The sequence below is a fragment of the Chenopodium quinoa genome, unplaced genomic scaffold (genome assembly GCF_001683475.1).
Source record: "Chenopodium quinoa cultivar QQ74 unplaced genomic scaffold, ASM168347v1, whole genome shotgun sequence".
In the NCBI taxonomy this organism is placed as follows: domain Eukaryota; kingdom Viridiplantae; phylum Streptophyta; class Magnoliopsida; order Caryophyllales; family Amaranthaceae; genus Chenopodium; species Chenopodium quinoa.
The window spans coordinates 268,276-281,176 of record NW_018742484.1 but is presented as its reverse complement, the minus strand read 5'-3'; the positions used below and the strand labels follow the sequence as shown (position 1 = coordinate 281,176).

The window sequence follows — 12,901 nt, the reverse complement described above, 5'->3', positions numbered from 1 at the left end:
TTTTTTCCCATGAGGCAAAGTCGGCATTGGGGAAGAGGCGGCCCCAAGTCATGCGCTGGATTTGAGCAGAGTCTTCCATCATCTCCCGGACCAGCTCTTTCTTTTCTTGCTCGGCCTTTTCCGAGAGCTCCTGAGTAAGACTCTTCTCCTGGGTCACCAGGCGTTCCTTTACGCTCGCCAAGGATTTCTCCAAGGTTTCGTATGAGGACATCTTTTGGCGAAGAGGTCTCAGCTTGGCCTTGAGGTTGTTGATGGTCGCCTCCAGCTCGCTATTCCTCTTCTGGGCCGCCTCTAACTGAGCCCGGATAGCGGCGGTAGCCTGCGCCTGATAATAAAGAATATCAATGGTCAGAACTTCATTTTGGGCAATTTGAAACATTGCCTTATCACAGTCAGAGGCGGCATAGCTTTTGCAGCCTTTACCTCTTTTTTCTTCCGGTCAAGCGGCTTGCGAAGGCCGTTCACTCGGAGCAGGGCCTAAGTAAAAAGGGGAACAGGCGTCAGTTTCCAAACAAAAAGAAAACAGGCGTCCTAGAATTCAAATATGCTAAGTATACCTCAGCAAGGACCCCTGCAATCCCGTCTAGGTCAAGGGTGCCGACACCCCTGACCGCCTCCCTTTCAGCTGGAGGAACGACCTTGATCATAGACTTGGCCACCTCGACCAAGTCAGGCTCCTGAGGGCCGGCTGCATCAAGCATAAACAAACGGATTAGACCTAGTAAAGAAGGGAGCAAGTCAAAAATTTACAAGGACAATTTCATACTTCTAGGTGGCCCAGCTGGAGTTTTAGAAGAAGTGGCCGGCTGTTTCTCAGCCGCCGCATGTTTCCTGGCAGAACCAGGAGAGCTCGCAACAGTCGTCCTCCGGGCCTTGGGGTCCGGCTGTTGGGAAGAAGAAGCTCTTGGAGCGCCCGTCTAAAAAAGAAGAAAAGAGTCAGTATATGCATAAACACAACTCCAAAAAGAGGGTGAAAGGTTCGAAGCCCACCAAGGGTGCCCCCTTGTTGGGGGAGTCGGTTGAAGACTGTTGCATGATGGAGGCCCGCAACATGGCCGTCGCAGTCTTGGAGGCGGTAATTTTGCTCATGGCGTCCGCTGCAAAAACAAATAGCAAAGTTAATAAAAGTCATAACAGAAATGCATGGAACAACAGCGTATTCGACAGGCCGGCTACCTCTTGAGCACCGACTGCTGAGGCCACAGGCGGCCAAAAAGTACTCGTCGTAGAGCCATTTGAAGCTCGGGACGCAGTGCAGGGGTACTTGCTCTCGTACCCCTGAAGTAGAGTTCACCTTCGACTCTACTCTGAAGAGTCCTTTATCTAGGATCTCTTTCTTAGCCTTGGGGGGAACAGGCGGCATGCTGCGGGCGCCTGCAAGAAGGGGCGGATTCCTGTTCCACCTGTTGAAGCGCTTGTTCAGCTCTGTGTCTGAACTCTCAATGATGAGGAAGGTGCTCCGCCAGTCCTTCCATTTGTTTGCTTTACCTCTCGTCATGAGGTAGCCCCTGTGGCTCGTCAATTGATACCAGCCGGTACCGCCTGCCTTAGGGGTCTGGCTGAGGTAGTTCATGTGGACGAAAGCCTCGAAGCTCGGTTCCACCCCGTGCAGTTCGCACCCGGCCACATAGCCGAGTACGTTGACCCAGGAGTTCGGGGCTAACTGCCATAACCCCAACTCATACCCATCCAAGATCCGCTGAACAGCCGGATGTAGTGGGAAGCGCAGCCCAGCCTTGATGGCCGCCTCGTAGCAGCCAAAGCAGGCGCCATCATAACTGGTACCAGCCGGCCATACGACTGTGTCTTCTGGATCCGGCACGAACACTAAAAAGTCGGGGCCCATTGTGTGGTTTGCGATAAAGCTCTCCACTTTCTCTTGCATGGCCGTGATCCGGCCCCGAGGTACCGTGCAGTAGTAGGGGGTATTTTGCTCTCGGTGAGAGGCGGATGGCTCCGCCCAATCGTCCCCTTCTCAACTGCGTGAGAAAGCCTCGCCTCTTGTAGGCGACTGTTTTTCTCTTCTGTGTCCAGGGAAGCATGGCCAGAAGAGCTAGACTCGGAATCGTCCTCTGACGAGTCCGAAGAGGACGACTCCTCCCCTCTCCCGGAGGGGCCCGCCTCCTCTCCTTTAAAAGGAGCAGGAGAGAATGTAGAATTGTCAACTGTAAAATGGGAAGGGGTCACTTTGACTCCTCCCTCAGAACTGCCGGCTTTCAAGCCGCTTTGTTTCACTTCCACATCTGGCGCCTGGTCAGATGTTTCACTAATCGGCACCCTGTGGGAGGAGCCGTCTGAGTTTGAGATCCTGGCAGTCTTTTTTGTTCTGGCCATCATGCTCTGCATAGACACAGATACAGTCGGACTTTGTATAAAGGGCAAAGATGGGTCCAGAAAAGGGCAGGCGACACTCCTAGTCCTAGATTCAGCCGTCCCCGGTGACCGGCTGATCACTAACCTAGGTCGTGTCGTGTGCTTCCGTGGTGCCATTTCAAAAAAGAATAAAGTAAAGAGAAAATTAAGAGTAAGAGAACCGACGGTTACCTGAACGAGTGACGATTGATGAAGTTCTGAAAATCCTTTGCAGTCGGCTTGTCAGAGCAGGCGGTAGGCAGAAAGGGTCCAAAATGCAGAGCAAGTTCAAGGGTCCGAATGTTCTCTCACAAAGTTTTCAAGTGTGAAAATGACCGAAGTCAACACTCCTTTATATAGGCGAAGTGAGAAGGCGAAGGGTCACTTCCAGAATTCAAAATTTTGGCGGGAGAATCTCTCGGTCTCTCGCCGAGTGACACCTATAGCAGGCCGTCGCCTGTTACAGGGCGATACCTGTCACAGGTAACACGTGACCAGTCACGTGCCACCTGTGAGGGGCAAATGATTAGGGGTTCTTTCCCCACCAATCACCATCTGACAAGTGGACCAATCAGGTTCCGCCATGTGTCCGTCACATGGGCCAATAGGAGCCTGCCACGTGTCAAGCAATGATCCGTCCACTATGGACCAATTACGACACGACACGTGTCCTTCCCATGACACCTGGGATAACCGGTCACCTAGGCCCAACTTCCGAGGGAAGCCCAATCAGCCCAAGGTTAACCTAAACCTAGATTGGCACGTTTCCCGAGGTTATAAATACCTCCCTTAATCCTCATTAAGGGAGAGGACGCAAAAAACGCAGATTACACATATTAAACACTCTCACCTAGAGAGACCCAATCACTTTAATTTCCGCATTAATTACTCCTTAATCAAGTACTAACTTGACCGTCGGAGGCGGAGCTCCTACCACAAGGAGTCTCCGTTTGTGTTGCAGGTACAGGCGTCCGGTTCTAGTCTCGGAATTGTAACTCTCCCGCAGGACATCAGAAAACTCCGAAACAATATGTATTTATAAAATTAATGAGAATTCGCATATAATATGATGCCTCAATATGAAGTGATGAAGTCCCGGTTTGATATAAAACTTGTTAACCAGCAAAAAGTTAGAAAGTAGTATCAAATTTCAAACCAAAACCGTTTAATTGCCCGAATCCAAACGACTCGATAAAAAACCGATTGTTTTAAATAAAAAAACAGACCCGAACTGTAATTTAGTAAACTTGAAATAAAACCGATTCGAATAATGTTAAATCGTAGAAGAACCGAACCCGTTAACGAACCGAACCAGTTATAAACCGAACCAAAAAAAACTGAACCAAAAAAGAACCGAACCGTTTCTAACCCGAAACCGTTTGAATCGGGATAAAAACCGTTTACACCGAACCGTTAACAAGCCGCAACACGTCGGCACTGAACCGTTTACTACCTAGACTGTTTACAACCCGAACCGAATTTAAACCGGGATAAAAACCGTTTACACCGAACCATTAACAAACCGCAATCCGTTTGCACCGAACCGTTTACTACCCGGACCGTTTACAACCCAAATCGAATTTAAACCGGGATAAAAACCGTTTACACCAAACCGTTAACAAACCGCAACCCGTCTACACCGAACCCGTTACTACCCGAGCCGAAGTTAAACCGTTCAAGAATAAACCGAAACCGAATCGAACCGATAATTACTTAAACCGAACTGAAACCAACCCGTAAGACACATAAACTGATTTCAAACCGACCCGATTTCAAACCAAACCGTAACCGAACTGTCAAACCGTTTTGACAGTACTAGTTAGAGGCCTTAAGGGGTGTAATGGATTGAGTTTAGATTAACGGGGTGTTTGACAACAGGGATAGGAATAATGAGGATAAGAAGGTATGATAAGGATAGGGAATTAAGACCATCTCCATTGGTGAGACTTAGCTTTGAGTATTGAAATACAAAATGAGTTGTTTTTTACCTCCAATGGTGATACCCAACCCGCTTCTCAATTTAGCAACTCATGTGAGTCTAATTTCCCAATGGTAATATTCTGTAAAGTATATTAATATCACTTTCAATTTATGGCCCACCAAATCCATATTGTAAATTTTTCAAAAAATAAATAAAAATAAAACTTAAATAAATTATAAAATATATTATAATATTGATAAAGGACCCATACGTTTTGTCAAATGAGACTCAAACTTGAGTATCTAAACTTAGCAACTTTTTTTTTGGAGTTGCTAAGTTTAGATACCAACTTATTGATATCCTTTGCAAAAAATACTCTCTCTCTCCTAAAAAACTCCCTCAAGTCTCACCATTGGAGATAGTCTAATGGGTGGGATAAGGATAAAAATTATGTTATCCATTATTTGGTATGATTTGGGAATTAAATTGGGATAAAGTAGTAAAATTACTTAACTATCCTTACTAACATTTCTCCTCTCCCCTCTTCCTTCCCTTTCATTAAGGGTAAAATTGTCTTTTACTTTTCAATTTTAATCCCTACACCTTATACCTGCCCCCTTGTTATAAAAATAGAGGGATAACTCTATTCTTTATCCCTATCCTTTTCATATGGGATAGAACAATTCCCATTAAACAAACAAGGGATTATTAATCCCTATCCCATCATTTATCCTTACAAACAAACAGCCTCTAAGTAGCAATAGAGCTAAGCACAGAATGGATATCCGATCTAAAATGAATTTTGGATCGAACATTTATATCCGAATCCAATACGAATTTTTTTGGATATTTGACATTGGCATTTGAAAATTTTCTGATTTTAGATTGGAATATCCAAAATACTACTTCCTTCGTTTTTTTATAGTTAGGTTTGTCTCGATTTATATTATTTTAATATTAAATGTTTATAATTTTTACATATTGATAATTAAAGATATTAACGATAGAAAATATGCATCGACAAGCTTGAAAAGAGAAGTGTTGCAACTACTCCCTCCGTTTCATAATAATCGCAACACTTTGACCTGCACACATACCAATGTACAACTTTGATCATTAATATTTGTAATTATATACTATTAAGAAGTATAATAGCTTGATCTAATGAAAATATACATAAAAACTAATCCAAAAATATTTTACATGGCAGTATATGTCTTGATAAAAAGTGTAGTCAAAGTAAGCATATAAATAGTGCAAAGGTCAAAGTGTTGCGATTATTACAAAACAGAGGGAGTATAAAATAACAGAGGAAGTATATAATTAAATTAGTTTTTTAATTTTTTTTTTAGAGAAATTGTATCCAAAATTGTCGATCAGTATCCTAAATTATCAAATAGGCTGCAAATAAGATCTTAAGATATTCTTATATTTGACTAGTTTTGCTTAGCCCTAAGTGACATATGATAAAGGAAAATTTAACATGAATAATCCAACCTTTTGCTGGTTCTCCCAAAATAATCCAACATTTGGATTAACCATGAATAATCCCACCTTTATCTATTATTCTCCCACACCGCCCCCAGCAGGTCACCATACCCCTCTGACCGGTTGCCAAGCCACGTGTCAGCTTCTTTTTATATATATATATATATATATATATATATATATATATATATATTATATATATATATATATATAATCTTATTTTAGTTTAAAACTTAATTTATATAAAACATCCCAAAAAAAAAATCAAAAACCATACACTAGTAGAAAAAACTAATTTAGAAGCGGTTCAAACCCCCTAATTGGAAGCGGTTTTGAACCGCTTCGGTTTGGGGGGCTTGCCATTGTCAGTTAGAATTGGAAGCGGTTCAAACCGCTTCCAATTAGTGGAGAATTTGAAGCGGTTTGGCGCCAAACCGCTTCCAATTGTAGTTTTTTTTTTATTTTTTTTATTTTTTTTTATAATTTATTACTAATAATATTAATATAATAATATTATTAGTGACCTTTCACAATAATTTCAGTATTATTAATTAATAATAAAATAATATTATTAATCGATATAAATTTATTATTATTAATTAATAATAAAATTAATATTATTAATTAATAATAATATTAATATTAGTTACAAAATAATACAATAATATATATAACACGAAATAATTATATAAATAAAAAGTAACATCATTAATATATTTAATGAACAACAATATTTAATTACACCAAAATATATTAAGATTACAATTAGAAATACTACGTACATACTAATACGTACTTAATTAAAATAATGTTGACAATAATAAGTAATTAATAAAGTCAAGCTAACAAACCAATATAACCATTACGACAATTCTACATGCCATCAAATGTGACGAAAAAAGCCCACATGTCGCGAACTTCATTGATTTCATTCCTTGTTAACGGGCCTTCCCTTTGAACCTTGCAAAACTTTAGAGGAAAAAAAAAAAACCAAACATTGTCATGAGTATCACAACACCGAAATTCACCGAAAATCACCAAAATGGCCGAAATGCACAAAAATGACATGCATCATGTGCATGTACAGGCTGCTGGGCAGCTGCCTGGCTGGGCTGCTACCTGGCTGGGTGCCTGCCTGGCTAGGCTGCTGCCTGGCGGGGCTGGTGCAGTGGCCTGGCCTGCCCGCCTTGGCTGCTGCAGTGGCCTGGGCAGCCTGCCTTGGTTGCTGCACAGTCTGGGCAGCGTGCCTTTGCATATTGCGTGTTATGCTTGTGTTTTGTTCGGTGCAAGTTGTGCTTGTGTTTTGTTCAGTGCAATAATGAAAACAATTAATAGGTTGAAGATAGTAAAAGCATACCTCATCTAGTTGTTGTGCGTCCTTGCAACTACTGACTATGTCAAGCATAAACCTCATAACGTATAGGGCACAGTCAAGTCCGTCGTCTTGTTGCGCACACTGACATGCCACAAAGGATATCAAATCATGCATACCCATAACCGAAGCCAAGTATATTAAGCAAATCACTAACTCAAGGCATTACCTTTCCATATTCCCACGTAGGATTCGCAGCAGAACGACAATGTAGCTTCTTCATAACACTTTAGGAAAGTAAGTTCAAAGTTAGAAACATAAATACTCAATGGGTTAGGTGAGGTCAATTAACAATAGGAAGCAATATGTACCTATTCAATATATTATTCACTAGCAACCTACGTGGTGGGTTCTGACGAAGTGAATCAAAGTGGTAGATTGTGTATTTGGAAACACAAATCACCAAAAGGGTCCAATGAGCACTGCATATATTGAAAAAACCTCAACAAATATACGCCACAGTTAACTGCATTTTCAAAATTTTTTTAAAAAATAACAACTGAATTTATGACATTTGTAGACGTACTCCTCAAAACATGGGGCTAATATGAACTTATCTCCCGCACGCGTTGATTCCTTGATACTCCGTTCTAGGTAATCTTCCACATCACGAGGGTTGCACAAGCATCTGGTAAGCGAGGTCTGCTCGGGGCAAAACCACCCAACTGCAGCCTTGGAATCGCCTAAGCATCTAAGGTGCTCCTGTAGTGCCCTTCATGACAGTATTGTGGGGAATAATTATTAAAAGCATTGTTTACATTCGAAAATGCAACAAAATGATTAGGAATAGTGGCATTGAATTACCTCATGAAAGCTTGAACGATGGAAATGTTAAGCATGGCACTGGATAGAAATTCCTTCACATCCTCTTTTGCAATTGGTGCGATCCCATCCTCATCATAGTGGAACAATGCCTTAGGTAAAATCACTTCAATAGATCTACCCCTAGGCAACTCACTCACACGGTTATGAAAAAAGTACAAGCTCTAGAGAGCGAATTCAGGATGCCGGCTTCTACTAGTGGAGTACAACTCGTGGCAGAACCTCTCGAACTCTTCTTCAACCCTTGTCCTTGTTCCATGTTCTTTGTAGGTTGGAAATTCTTAGATTTTGGATTCTCCACCTTCTTCCTTTTAGATGACTGATTTTCATTTGTAACATAAAAGCACATGGTTATATTACAAGCTATTTGGGACATGTTTTAAAAACAAGGTAAATAGTGTACACTTACCCCTCCTATCAACCTCACCCGATCACGTGGCCATTGCACAAAGCTACCTTTCGCATCAAGCAGCGTGATGAAGTCATATTCCTCTCTAGGCACCGGTAGTGGCAAGTCCTCAAACCCTGGTACTATGGAATTAATCCCGACCGAGATATAGCGGGTACTAGTATTAGACTTAAAATGGACCTTGTCAAACGTTTGTGCGCTACCATACCCCACCAACTCTCCATCCACGTTTTTGCCGGAGTGAAGAAGCTCACAAGGCGTCTCTTCCTACACAATTGATTAGGACAAGTTATGAACTAATTAACCAGCGTAAGCCTAATACGTTTACATTTCATTAAGACTTGAAAGTTACCTGAACATCTGGAAAAGGATCAGGTGTCTGGTTTGCAATCCCCCTTGAGTCTGCATGCGTAGGAGTAGGAATCTGCAATAGTAAAATAATTATGCTACATAAGGCCTCGTTTGATGATATGAAGTTCATGTTCTCAACTGTAATTCAATTACCTCGCTCTCAACAAGTGGATCGTCCTCGGCATCTTCTGGGTGACTACATGAGTCCACTGGGGTTATCGGGGGGAAAGACAAGTTTGGCAAGTTCATGTGCTTTAAAATGGCATTGAATTGAATTTGCAATTGTTCTTGCACCTCTTGGCGTATCTCCACCTTAATTGATTCCTTTTCCTTGGCATTCATATGGTGGGGCGAATTAACACTTGATCTTGTTCTTCCTGATTTAGTGTATTCTGAACCCATAACCTTTTCCCACCCTAGTTGTTTCCCTCCCGCACCAATGACTCGCCCAGGGTGGTATGGTTTTCCCAAAGCCAAGGTAAAAGGATCGTTCTCTATGCTTGGAGTGAGCTTGCCTTCAACCACTTCCGACGTATGCTCGAGCTGCAACAACACAAAAAGTTTCCAGTTCTAAGTTAGATGTAGTTTCTATGGAAATATTTAATAATAACTGTGGAATATTACCATAAATGTCAAAGGGTGCTTACAAGTGCATCTGCTACTGTCCTTTTATCCGGGTGCATAATGTACTTCCCGGTGTTCTTGTCGATCCCATGCATAGCACACCACCAATCATTTGCACGACTTACCAAACTTGTGACCATGGAGGGAAGCAGTTTATCAGATGATGGTATTTTGGATGCGGGGTATAGACCCTCTTTGATCCACTTTGGTCTACTTTCCGCAAATGTCTTACAACCCATATGATGGTTATACATTTTCTTCTCAGCATTGCTCGTAGCTTGTTGACTTTTTTCCTACACATTACCAAATGTTCGCATCATAATATGTAGTGAGCAAAATTGAGGAAACAACTCTAATTTATATTAAAATACATACAAGTGCAGTAGTAGTAGTTGATTTTGCCACAAACTTCTCCCAGTCCTTCACCGTTATTTGTGGATATACATCCCACAGTTTCTTCTCAGGTTCCTCCTCTCCTGCATTACCCATCACAGTTTTCTTCGGTTTATGCCTTTGTTTCTTATGGATCCATCTTGTTCTCAACGAACTTTTGAAGTTTTTGAATCTCTCTTGTACAAAACCTTCAAACGATCTTCTCTTGTCTGGCTCATCAGGAATATTAAACACACTCTGTAAGAATGGCAAACGTACATGTTAGCCTAGGGCAAAATAAAGTAAAAAAAAAAAAAAAAAAGATCCTGCACAACCACCCTAGGCAGCTGCACAGCATCCCTGGCAGGCTGCACAGCCAGCCTAGGCAGCTGCACAGCCCTAGCAGGCTGCACAGCCAGCCTAGACACCTGCACAGCAGACCTGGCAGGCTGCACACAGCCTTGGCCTGCTGCACAGTCAAGTAGGCAAGCTGCACAACCAATGTTACGAAGTTTGGTTTGATTTTGGTGAATGCACATTGATTTTGGTACGAAGTTTTTTGAGAAAAACTAAAATGCAAAACACTTACCATTGTATCATCCCAAAACATTTGAAGCAACCCTTTAGGTATCTCTGCCCAGTCAAGTGTGATCGGTATTTTACGAGTCAATATCCCAATGTGTGTGGAATATTTGCTGCGCCATTGCCCAGTAAGTTGACCCAACTCGTCAAACTCAAGAATCATGGGTTCCCCGGGTTTCTTAAAAGCTTTTGTTGCACCCCTTACCTTTCTCTTCCCCGGTGCCTTTCCACCACCACTGGTTTTCACTTGACGTTGCATTTGTCCTTGTGAATCTCGTACAAACTCGGAGACAATATCATCCCTAATAGGGGGGCACATTCAGCTTGTATCTCATAAGCATCAAGCCTACGCTGCAAGTCATCATGAGCTTGGTCTTCTGGTTCACCCAAATCTTGCTCCTTGTTGACATCATACAACTCGTCACTAGATTGAGAACTACCAATGTCTTCATCATCCATATCCTCTTCGTGGTGAAGATATTCATCACCACCCATTTTATGTAGACACCTACCACCACAAGACACGCAAATAGTTAGTCATTAGTAACATGTTTACAAGTTGAAAATGCTTAAAAGTCATTGATTTCATGCTAATTCAAGGTTATAGGAGCGAAATAAGTTCAAAATGGCAAAAATGAGCAACTAACTTTCCCAACTTGTTTATTTTCATTCCTAGTTCACATCTAATCCTTCTAACAACTCATATTTGGTATACAAAACATGTTTACAAGTTGAAAATGCTTAAAAGTCATTGATTTCATGCTAATTCAAGGTTATAGGAGCGAAGTAAGTTCAAAATGGCAAAAATGAGCTACTAACTTTCCCAACTTCTTTATTTTCATTCCTAGTTCGCATCTAATCCTTCTAACAACTCATATTTGGTATACAAAACATGTTTACAAGTTGAAAATGCTTAAAAGTCATAGATACCATGCTAATATACAAGGTTATGGGAGCGAAATAAGTTCAAAATGGAAAAAATGAGCAACTAACTTTCCCAACTTCTTTATTTTCATTCCTAGTTCACATCTAATCCTTCTAAGAACTCATATTTGGTATACAAAACATGTTTACAAAAAATTACGATGCTTAAAAAATTGTACCTCATTCGAGTATTCCCTCATTGTGGTCTACTCGAATATAATTTGCACCCTTGTCCACATCATTTGCTACATCAAGTGTAGGGGCGGTGAAAAGGGGCGAATCATCAAACGCATCATATTCGTCCTTGTCTTCAACATCTCCAACCCCTAAAATTCTTCTTTTGCTAGCACGGACGATGGACCATTTTGGATCGGCTGGGTCGGTTACATAGAACACTTGCTTGGCTTGAGATGCAAGGATGAATGGTTCCAAACTATCCCGCAAGTGGCCAAGGTATACAAGAGTGAAGTCATCATGTCTGACGTTGCGCCTAATATTATCAACCCATTTACACTTAAATAGACCTACCTTGAACTCACGGTAATCTAGTTCCCATATTTCCTGAATTCGTCCGTAGTAGGATAATTGTGCGTCAACCGGTGCTGTATCCTTCGTACTTGCAAACTCTCTTGATGAAGCCACAAGAGTGACACCACTGTTTTGAGTCAATGAGGATTTCTGATCACGATGCTCAGTCCAGAATGTATACCCATTTATGTCATATCCCTCAAAAGAATAAACATCTTCCTTTGGACCATAAGCTAGACACTCTATAGTATCAGAGACACTCTCATCCAATTGACGCATAACTCGATCATGGAACCACGTCACAAACATCTTATTATGCAACTGCATTAGTGCCCTTTCCCCTTTTGATGGAAATTCCGCACACAAACTATCCATGTGCTCTTTTAAATATGGGTGAACCTCCGCAACATGATGAAGCACAAATAGGTGAGCTTGCAAGAACTGATCATGAGTAGGTGAGATCCGTTTCGACCCGAGGGTACCATGACCATCAAGTCTCCCTTCATGTCGGGAAGTGGGAAGCCCTATTGGTTCGGCAACGGCAACATACTCCGCCACGAAATTACCAATCTCCTCCGCCACAATCCCTTGAATCATACTACCTTCTGGATGGGCTGGATTCCTGACTTTATGTTGCAATGTGCCCATGTGTCTTTCAAAAGGATAGCACCACCTCATAAAGACTGGACCGCACATCTTAATCTCACGAACCAAATGAAGAACCAAATGCACCATTATGTCAAAAATGACGGTGGGAAATACATTTCAAATTTGCACAAAGTTACGACTACATTCGCCTGGAGAGCATCAAGTGTAAAAGGATCAAGCACTTTGCTGCATATGGTATTGAAAAACGAACAAAGGCTTGTAATAGCTTCTCTCACGTGCTTCGGTAGAATACCACGAATTGCAATCGGTAGGAATACTTGCATCATCATGTGACAATCATGTGATTTCATACTAGTCAACTTCATTTCCCTATTTAAGGAAACGAATCTTTTCATGTTTGACGAGAAACCAGATGGAACCTTAATGTCATACAAACAAGCACAAAACTTTCGTTTTTCTTCCTTTGACAATGTGTAGCAAGCTGGAGGTAAATAAACCTTTTCATTCTTGCCTTTTCCACCATCTTTCTTCTTTGATACACTGGTGC

At 41.6% G+C, this 12,901-nt stretch overlaps 1 long non-coding RNA gene across 1 annotated transcript; it reads right to left on the bottom strand.

Moving 5' to 3' along the window:
- Positions 1-8,610: 8,610 nt before the first annotated feature.
- LOC110719254 lies at positions 8,611-8,940 on the bottom strand. The gene is made up of 3 exons (XR_002511049.1): positions 8,869-8,940; positions 8,717-8,788; positions 8,611-8,631 (listed from the first exon to the last, which is right to left on the bottom strand). It is a non-coding gene; the product is annotated as an uncharacterized LOC110719254 (long non-coding RNA).
- Positions 8,941-12,901: the final 3,961 nt, after the last annotated feature.